Genomic DNA, 11,653 nt, shown 5'->3' with positions numbered 1-11,653 from the left:
AGTGTCCAGAGCATTTCTATAGGAGTGGTAGATATCAGTATATGTGAAGAAATCATTAGAGGTACAAGATTTACGCCAGTGACATTCTGCTTTACGAGAAAGTTTTTGTAGAGTTCGTGTTACTGTAGTGTGCCACGGTTGGCAACGGATTCTATGCGAAGTATGTAGTGTCGCTGGAGCCACTTGATCCAGGGCAGTTGCTAGGGTTTGATGAAAATGGGGTACTGCCCGATCAGGGGAGGAGAATGTAGAAATTGGGGAGAGAAAGTGTTGGAGAGAGGTGGAAAACTGTTGAAAATCAATAGAGTTGAAATTCCTGCGGTTGTGAGGAGGCTTGGAAGAGTTAGACACTAGGGAGGGTAAGGAACTGGGGGTGAGCGAGTAGCTAATAAGGTCACTATATAGTCACTATATAATTGTTTTAGATCACCTAACAACCACATCATGATAACATTTAATGGCTCCACCATGCTACCATATAGCCGATTCATGTCACCATATGGCACCATCAAATTACCACGATGTCCCATGATATCACTTTATTGGTCTATTATTTTGCTGAAAATTGGGACTGCCATGCTTCATACTAAAGCTATTATGCTTGATATTGAACATCTTACAACCTATAATCCTCCTGCTCATATGGCATGGTTGGAACAAATTATTGCAAAACTGTACCTTTTAGCACCACCAAATTAAAAGTAGTTGGTTAGAGGGTTAGATTAGTTTGCAAGTACAAGTGGATGAAATTATGGACCTCTGTACCATAGACATGTCACGGGTCCTAAGTGAGGAGCTGTTCATATAAGTCAGATGAGCAAGACTAAGTCTAGGTATACACTGAAGAATTTTCTGACCAACGTTTTATCTCAAACAATTGTACCTACGACTGAAAGTCCAATCAGTCTGGTGATTCATTCGTACACACTGACATTATTTACTTTCAGATCTGTGCTCTTCATCTGATCCTTCATCTGGTCTTCTAGTCTTTAGAGGATGACAGCACAATATACATTCATTCATTATTGTCACATTGTCACACTGATTAAAACCACCTTGTTATAGCTATCCACATGTCCTAACGAATTTCGATAGCTTCTGTGACTCTGAAACTAAACATTCTGTCTCAGAAAGAACAAATGAATTATTCTTTCTACAGTTCTCTCTACATTTATTCACTGGAACATTGATCGCTAGCATCAGCTTAAAAAAGCCTGACTCTGTAAACTCTATGTAGATCGTGAGCACGACTGCATACACACTACATGATCAGTCTGTGATTGGTCGGAAAATATTAAACAGTACAACCAACCAAATGAAACGATGATCGGCACTTTGAGATGACTTTACATCATTGTGTCACAAAACACATTCACATGATATCTGACCAAATGGTCGAATGTCGGCTGATTGGAGGTTTTTCATGCAATTATCGGGCCAGTGTGTACCTAGCCTGAAGTATAACCAATCTGTTTGGTTGTTGATGTAATGTTACCACCTGTGGAGCTGCAACCATTGTTCAAAGTAATATGTTGTGTGATTAATTTTATGTAGATTATAACCTCATTTACTGCAGGGTTAACGCCTTTCCCCTACTGACAAACAAATGTCTGTTATAGTCTCATTATGAAATATTTAAATAATACCTGACCATTCAAATTTGTGTACCTATCACGCAGACTGAAATGTTCAAAATCATTCTTTTGATCCTCTACAGTGGTTGTCATTAGAAAATTAATTTTTGGCATCTCTTTTTTGAATTCTATTCCCAGTGTCAGAGGAGAAGAGGGCAAACAGGTATCTGCTGCTAGAAAGGCAAATATTTATAAACATCAGGAGATACAGTGACAGGTTCACTTGTTTAATGCCCTACTTGGCTCTTTGCACGTTCATTCCAAGAGGATGTGTTTACATATTCAATATTTACATACACAATTAATCAATCAACTATCTAAAGCTGATTATGTCTGTGATAATTATATATCAAAAGCATTATAACTTAGGAAGACTATAAAAATCTATATATTGGCTAATAGGGATTTGGGTGTGATCAAGGTTATGTGTTTTGTTTCCATTATTAATATATGCACATTTGAATTCCCACACTGCTTTGCCTATATTCAGTCTACCGCATTGTGGAGACAGTATTGGGTTATGGCTTTGTTTACTTTAAAGCAGCAATACAAGCATGGGGTTTAGTTTTTTTAATAATCATTTCTACTTTAAGGTTATGATAAGTTATTATGTTTCATTTCTGGCAACCCATCAACTTTATTGTGTGTTTATTATTTGTTTATAAGTATAAAATGTTTACAGGTTCTGACATTTTTATACAATTGACACAATCAAAAATAAAGAGTCTTCAGAAATAAGAAGTTAGATTTTTCTATGAGTACTTCTGTTAGTGTTAACATGTTACTTATTTTGTTTCCTGCATAATGTTGAATAATAAACTTTGTATCTGCATCTAAATCTCTTCTTACTTTAGTGGGGGTATCAATCATGAAATGTATCATTTTATTGCAGTTCTAGCCCGTCCCTAAATAAAGTACAGTACTTGATTCCTATAAGAAACATATGATAATAAACATTTTTTTTATAGTCATGTATTCAATTTAATGTAAAATCTGTTATGTATTACAACGTTCTCGATATGGTAGTCATAAGAACTCATTCTGCTGACATTGCAGCCATTAACCCATTGGCTGCCAGTACTATCACAATAAAACAACAGGACAGTATTATTATTATTTTTTTTGCCCTTCATAAATGTATTAAGAAAACAACTATATTGTGTGCCTAGATTTCTCCATAATATGGTTTCACGGTGTTTGGTCACCAGAGGTGACGTGTAGTAAAACAAATAGGTGGGATTGGGGATATTTACGTGCTCCCTGGTCTTCTGCAGGATCAAAACCAAATTGTACAAAGTTATATAGATCAGCGTGAGGTGAACTTCTAAAAATCCTTTCACCCTTTCAGCTTTAATACATAAAAACACAAGCCTAGAAGTTTGAGACACTGTATTAATTAGTGCAACAACCCATGAAAATGGGGCAGAAATAGCATTCTTTCCTTCAGCAAAACACCCAGGACTAATAAACCATTGTTAAGTTGGCCTGCTGCCTTTGCTAAATTACACAGCATTAAAAAATAATGCTTTTCATATTAGGTCCTAATTAAAGGTTGGGACAGCTTTAAAACAAGAGGAAATCAAAGAAAATATATATATAAAAAAAACTCTGTCAAGAGTTATGGGAAGCTAATAAAGCATGCTTGTTATAGTGCGGCAATTTGCCCCCAGCTACAGCCAAACTGGAGCCACCGCAATTGGCTTTCAATGAGATAATGATATTCCTTCTTTGCCATTAAAAGGCTCCTAGTGTAAAGTTAAAATGATTTATTTAATTTAGGAAATTATGAGGTGTAACTTCAAAGATGAAGCCGTAAGTAATGTAAAACATCAGCTTGTTTGAAATTATAATAATAATTGTTTGTAATACAGTGATATCAAGGTTCTTTCATCAAGCAAATGAAATTTAACCCAGACAAAAGGTCTATCCGGGTTTATTAGGTATGTTCTTGTTTTTTTTATGATTTCCGTATCGGGGCAATAGTTTGCAACCTTTCCGTGCTTTGATGTTCTGATGTGATTAAATTCGTTTTTAATAGATGTTACCTTAGGGATGTGCAGTGGTCCTTTGATGATAGATAGATAGATAGATAGATAGATAGATAGATAGATAGATAGATAGATAGATAGATAGAATGTGTGTGTGTGTGTGTGTGTGTGTGTGTGTGTGTGTGTGTGTGTGTGTGTGTGTGTTTGTGCGTAAAATAATTTTCTCAAGTCCAATGTGCATGGTATCCGATAGAATTCGAGTGCATGCCATTATTTCATTGTGATTTCACTGGGATCATTAAACTCTGTTTAACTTCATTGCATATTAATAGGTGCAGCATATTTTATGAATTATATTCTTTTATGCTGTTATGTGGTTTTTGGGTTTTTTAAAAAAAGAAAAAAAAGATTTTAGCGAATTGTTTTTAGGAGGATGTCTTTTGCCAACAAGCTGAACTTTAGCTGTAAGGTCCATTACTGTATTTTCATTTCCTTTAAGAGCGTTGTTAAATATTATTTGTATTCTGGAAATATTTCAGAACGCGTGTTTCCCAGGCAAACTTGCTGTAACCCCTTTTAAAAGTACACATGAGCTGATGAAAAATGCCGGGACTGGAGCTTTATGAACCGTTATTTCCCTGTAAACTACAAAAGGGGGATTTTGTTCATTTGAGAAAAGGTTAATACAAGGAGACATTTCTTATTCATATGGCTTGTTTTAATCTAAGGGTTTTGAGTTTTGCCTGGAAATCACATCTAAAGACCAATAGAGCTGGATTCTACTGCATGTGTTCCACATCCACTTAGAGGACTCCCTATTGACTTTATCTCAGTCCAGATAGACAGACATTTATCGCGTCAGATATTTGGTCTACGTAAATATGTTAATAAAGCCTGTAATATGGTAGTTTCATAACATATGATTTTATCAATTAGCTGTAATTCATACGTTTGAAAGTAAGATTCATATTCCATCGCCTATCTCTGGAGTTTGCAGTATAATATGTGTATGTATAAGTGAACGCTCTGTAATAATTCTATAACAATATTGCATGAGAACTACTTTAGTGCATGTTAAAGGGGTATATTGTCTTGTCTTTCTTGATTCTGAATGTTATAGATTTTACTACAATACAGTACATTCTAAATTATAAGAGGTAATATATTTCGGGTGATCTGTTAGCAGGACTATAGACACCGAGGTAGGAATTGTGTTTCTCTATACTGTTTCCAAGGCAGAATAACGTGAATTGAAACACCACATGTAAAATGTTATTGTATTGTCTTGATTGTTATTGTAACATTGTAAACTCTATTACACATATAAAGGTTGTATTGTGTTACCTGTTTATATTATAGGCAACCACTCCGGCGATGTTTCACATTCTGTACAAAAGAAAGCTTATGATCTGAACACTACTATATTCCCAAGTAATACAAGGAACGGTGGGAAGTGGATGTGTCAGAGTGCGCAAATGAACGCTCATAAAAACTTGGGGAAATCAACAATCTAGCAATGTATCATATACTGTGAAACTTAATTATGCTCAATAATTTAACATAGCTATAGAAAGTTAAGGTCAAAGGCTTAAAATGCAATATGGTCACTCATTCTAAACACACTATTCATTAAATATTTTACAATTCTAATATGTATACATTTCCCATAAATGTAATTCTAACACATATGGTATACACTACGTGAACTCTATGCTTGTCTATAGTTGCACAGGTAGAATATTGTACTGGTGAGAAGTTAGTAACCTGATTGCAATATTGTTGCTATAAACATCTGTATTTTTGGGAAATCTAGATAAAATACATTGAGCAAACTGGTACGATTTGTTTATTTATTAGCATATGATACAATATTAATATGCTGCTAATACAAACTACAATACTGTTTCTCTCGTTCCCTCTTTTTTTAATTGCTCACTCTCTGTCTTTTTCTCTTGCTGCTGTTTTCTTTACTCCCCACTTGCCTCCCTCAGGGATTTTCTACTCTCTCTCCACTCTATATACTTATGTTTTTCTTTATATACAAATCTCCCTCTATTTTTCTCTCTCTCCCACTCTCTTATTTCTCTCTCTCTCTCTCTCTCTCTCTCTCTCTCTCTCTCTCTCTCTCTCTCTCTCTCTCTCTCTCTCTCCCTCTTTCTCTCCAGATCATCTGTTTCGCTGCCCCTTTCTCCTGCTCTCTTCTCCACTCCTTCCACTTATATTATCCACTTTATATCATCTTCTTTTTCTTCCTTCCTCTCTTTTGTCTTAATATTTCTTCCAATGTCTCTTTCTGTGTCTTTTGTCACTGTACTAATCTTTGCTGAGCTCTCTCCTTGTCATCTATCTTCTAAATGCACTACGAATATTTTATTTTTCCCTCTTTAATACCCCCTCTCTAATTATCTCTATTTCTCTCTGCTTCTCTATTTCTCATTTATTTTACCCCCCTCTTTCTGCTTCACACTCTACACTTCTATCTCACTCTGTCGTCTTTACACAACAGGTGCAAACCGATATTATAGTATATTATATATTACTCTGAAACAGTCCTGTGAAAGTTGGACAGTACATGAAGGAAATATTTGGATTACCTCCACTTGTCCGATGCCAATTAGCCTTCCCACTATCCCAGTAAAGTTGAAGTACAGGAGGTGACCGAGGCAGCTAGCAGAGCATCCCTTACTCCACCCCTAATCCTACACACAGATGACGGGATGTCTTCACTCTTTTCAGTCTCTAAATGAAGCACTTCTTGGACTCATGTTTGTTGTTTCTTGTGGTAAAAAATGTGGAAGAAAACGTCTCATGTAACGAGAAAAATATTTGGTTGGGAGCCAGATGCTGCATGGGACAGAGCTAGTAATACAGGGGAACACTGTTTAATCAGAGCTAGCAACATTCCCATAGCCCTGTTATGGAGACACAGCGTGCGTTTTCCTATCAGAGCTGGGGCAGCACAGGAGACTTTTTTTTTTTTACTGGAAAGAAACCTTAGAGGTAATAAATCCTGAGTTTGTACCATAAACGTATATACTGAATAGCTGGTAAAATGACTGTCTGGTGCTGCTATCATGAGGTACTGTGTAATGTGACCCATGAGAGTCCAGTATCAGAAAGGGAGTACGTTGAGAGTCCACTATAATTCCCAGTTGTACTTCAGGCGCAATGTGATAGCTGCCAGGTATTATCCGCACTCCCCTGGTCTACTGTATTTCCCAAGTCACTGTCTGCTCTCTGAAAACTGCCGGGACCCGTGTTCCCGTGAAAGCTCATGTGCAACCCTGCAAACCTCTTCTCCTAGGAGTGGTACTGTAGTCTAAATAAGCCTTGAGGAATTGATGGTGGTGGTAACTTCGTTTCTGTGGATAATAGACCAGAATGTGCATCCTAACATTTCTTATATCTTCATGATTTAATTGAATGTGAGTATTCTGGAGACTTGTTTCGTTTCCAAGTGACAAAGTATAATATTTTAAAATATTTTATATTCCATCTATACTCATACTACTTGTCTTATCTGTTCTCGTATTAAATCATTAAAACCCGGTCCCTTTATATCCCCTCAAGATATTCCACATTCTGTCAATGTAATTACATTCAAAAGTATCCACTATATTGCTTTGTGTCACTTCATATTATTATTAATATTAGAAGTAATAGTGGTATAATTAATACACTTTACTAATCTGATGTATTTAAATGTAAATTATATAAGAATAGAGCATCACCATTGTATAATGCAAGTCAATGATGAGTTATTCGACCTCATAAAAAGGGAGGCTGCAAAATCAAGGGCAAACACATATTAATCTACATGTGTGTGTGCATTATAGGCTACCTTGTATTAACACCCACACACCAATGTGGGGACAGATTTATAGGTGGGATAGGGCATGTCCTAGATCAACTTTAAATTTCAGTGTTAAAATAAAGCCATCAAGTATTTGTTCACTACATGAAAAGCATGCAAAAATACATTATTTTGCACCCCTTGCATTGTAACAGGGTTTATCCAGAAGTAAATGTACTCTGTTTTTTTTTTTGCTCCTAACCAAGCAGCAGGCCCACGGTAGGCAAAGAATTATTCCATATAAGGAGCCTTGTAATATATGGATTAATTCACACCTTACTATAAATTTCCACCAATAGGTTCTGTAACCATATACAAGCATGAGGCAGTAGGGGGGTGCTTTTATACAGGTCACAAAAATTAGAAATTACTTCTAATAGGTGTAATAATTTACAGTAGGAGATGCATTATTTCTTATGATACCCAAATATTCCCAATGAATACAGAAGTGATGACACCAGGCGCTAGATTTACTAAACTGCGGGTTTGAAAAAGTGGGGATGTTGCCCATAGCAACCAATCAGATTCTAGCTTTCATTTATTTAGTACCTTCTATAAAATGACAGCTAGAATCTGGTTGGTTGCTATAGGCAACATCCCCACTTTTTCAAACCCGCAGCTTAGTAAATCTAGCCCCAGGACTCACTTGTTATACAACTATCACTAGGTGTATTACATTACTATTATCTGCAGTCAATAAGTTGTTCCTTAAAATATTATCAGAACTTATCAAATTAGTAATGTAGGTTTATAATTATATTATATACAGCATATCACATTAGCTTTACTTGTGTATTTCCTGGTCATCTTAAAGAATATACAGTTGCAGCCTTCATATGGTTTACAAACTCCTTTCTAACTTTAAACAATTAACTTCTGTTTTACTCTGCAAAAGATTTTCTGTTATTGATATTAATACTAATACCGGTTAGACATCATTCTACTCAGAAAAGGAACTGGTTTATATAGCAATAAAGTATTATCTATATAATAATATATATGTTATGATTTGGGTAAGTCAAAATTTTTCTGAGTTGCTGTAAAGAGCTTGAGATCCTTAACAATATAAGGTGATTGCTCCAATCCTCTAATAAAATCAATATTACTTATGTTTTTCATGTTGCCTAAGACTGGAAATGACACTTCATACATTATAGGAAGACGATCACCATTGCACTGCTAATCCCATCCAGTAGAACACAAGTCTGAATGAGTCATAGGAATTTAGGCAATAAAGGGTTAATTATTTAATTAAGTTACTTATATAGAGTGGCTAAATATAATAACTACTTTTAATCACTAACACTTTTGTTCAATTCTATATGTAACTGTAATGTTTCATGGTTGTTGCTGTTTTTATCACAATAGTATAACTATTGGGTGTCACAGACAAATATATGACAGGTGTGTCAGCAATAGGCAAATATCTACTATTATCAGGATTCTGCACTAGCAACACTGTTACAATGCCTGTATTTTACAGGGTATTTTTAAAATCTTAATTGAGATGTTCAGTTTCTTAAATGTGTTTAAAAATTGCATTTCCACCCTTTCATCCATATTGTGCCCTGCCGCTCCATACCTCTGCACCAGCTCAGAGGGGAATGGCCTCCAGATTGCACAAGAAAGTAATGTCATTGGAAGCGGTGGGCTCAGCATTAGACTGCGGTGTGGGGATTTCATGTTTTAAGCCAATTTCTAGACAGTGGAATTGTCCTATGCGTAGCATGACCCATACTGTATGGAATTTGAAAGCTAAGGGCCTAATTTTGAGTTAGGAGCAATGCAAAGAAAAGTAGCAAATTTGCACCTTGGCAAAACCATGTTGCTTTAGAGGGGGAGGTGCATTTAAAATGTAGGGACATATTTATAGTAGGGATATGGCATATCATAGATCAACTTTAATTTCAGTGTAAAAAAAATAAAGCTATCAAGTATTTTTGTGCTACATGAAAAAACAGCCAGTATTTCCCTTGCGTGCAAAAAATAAGTCAATTTGTACCCCTTGCATTGTAATATGGTTTGACCAGGTGCAAAGCTGAAGCTTTTCTTTGCTTTGTTCCTAACTCAAAATCAGGCCCTAAAACTCACTGGGGCATATTCAATTAGCTTTCTGGTTCGCGGGATGGCGCCGGAACAGGCCGCGAAGTCAATCTGCGGTACCGCAATAACGTGGATTTTCATTCGCAGCCCTTAGGGTTGCGTACGAAAATCCACGTTATTGCGGTACCGTATTACCGGCAATACTGCGCAGGTTTCACGATAACGCGCGTTACCGCGAACTAGAAAGCTAATTGAATATGCCCCACTGAGTTTTGTGACGTAGAAACTGATTAAGCAACAGATTCAGTACTTTTATGCAGAGCCCTAATCTGAGACCTTAACATACTAAAACATCGCCCATTTTCCACAGTACAATATATTAAATATTTTATCCTATTAGTAAGTTGAAGAAGGGTGGATTTGGAGCCTCACATCAGGCCAGCTGATCAATATATTGGCTGTACATTACAGCATATGTGGCCAGCTTTACAGCCAATGACCCTGGGAGCTAAAGGACCATTATGCTAGGATATACACGTAGACTCCTGTCACTGGGTAACGAGTAGTAACAAGTGGCAATAACTGTTTCAGTAAAGCGTTTTTTGCTGCTTTTCCAGGCACAGCTATGTGGATAGGTCGATAGCTCTACTCTGCATTCACTGGGAGTTAATATAGATTGAATATGTATAATAAAAATGTTATTTTATCACTAAGACTAATAATGTGGTAACATAAAGATCATGATCTGTCTAACGTTATGTATAGGGTCTGATATACAGTCAGACACAATTTACACTTAACTCATAATTGTAAATTTCATCCCTAATTTAAATGGTATTCTAAATCAAATGGATCAAATGTGCAACTCAGAATACTATGCAAATTGCACAAACAACATCTCTTTATCTGCCTTATGGGCCAGAGTGCTACACATAAGTGTATCAGTTACAGCAGCCCTGTAAAGCAGATTACTAAATAAATAACTTAATGTGAAAAAAAAATATGCTTCTCCCCCCCCTCCAAACAGCACAAGAGTCGGCATTGCTGTTTAGGGGGGGATCACCTTTTAAATACTGAAACGTCTTTTTCACTAGCTGACAGCACTTGCAAAAAAATACATCTCCAGGAGGCCTATCTGCGGATGTTTTCAACTCAGCACAGCATGTAAAGTGCGTGAACACGCACATCACATTGCTAGGCACGCCCACTAATGGTCTAAGAGCAACAGGGGGGTCTGTCTCAGTCAGAGTGCCAGAGTGCAAACTGAGACAGATCTTTGAATCTTTGACCAAAAGTGCTTTTTGCGCTGAAGAGAAGGGCTCGCAACAGACTCTAAATCAGGCCCTAAGTCTCTAAGCGCAGAGAGGTGCTAGTCTGAATCCACACTGGGGGCCTGATTTAGAGTAGGATGCAAGTCCTTCTCTTCAGCCAAAAAGCACTTTTGGCCAAAGATCCATCTTAGTTTGCACTCTGACTGAAACAATCTCCCTGTTGCACCTCTCTGCGCTTGGAGAGGTGGAACGGGAGGTAGTGGGCGAGCCTCGCAATCTAAAGGTGTGTTCATTTACTTTACAATCAATTTTGAGTTGAAAGCAAAAGCAGATAGGTATCTAGGAGACATATTTTTGAGGTGCTTTAAGCTGGTTCAAAAGACCTTGGAGTATGAAAAACACAAGTAAAAAAAATGAAATTGTAAAAAAAATAGTTGTGCAACCTATCCCAAACAGCATAACCAACCCTTGTGCTGTTTGGGGGTAAGAACAAATTTTTAATTATCTGCTTTACAGGGTGCTGTGCATGATAGACTTGCAAGCTGGCCCATAAGGCAGGTAAAAGGGTGTGTTTATGCAATTTGCACAGTATTCTAAGTGCACTGATCTAATGATCCATGCCACTCAAAACACTATGTAAATTTTGCGATGCAATTTACACTTAATATTTCAGTGTAAATTGGTCCCACTCTAAAAGAGGTCCTGAGATGGATCCTTGGCTAAATGTACTATTTGTACTGTTCAGTTGGACTTCCATCGGACTCTATATCAGGCCCATACTGTACATGTGTGCGGATACTGACGGGACCATTACATCACGCAGATGTGGGGGTAATTTGTTAAATTACATATATTTAGCTATAG

The sequence above is a fragment of the Mixophyes fleayi genome, chromosome 4 (genome assembly GCF_038048845.1).
Source record: "Mixophyes fleayi isolate aMixFle1 chromosome 4, aMixFle1.hap1, whole genome shotgun sequence".
NCBI classification, from domain to species: Eukaryota; Metazoa; Chordata; class Amphibia; order Anura; family Limnodynastidae; genus Mixophyes; species Mixophyes fleayi.
This window is presented reverse-complemented; position numbering follows the sequence as displayed.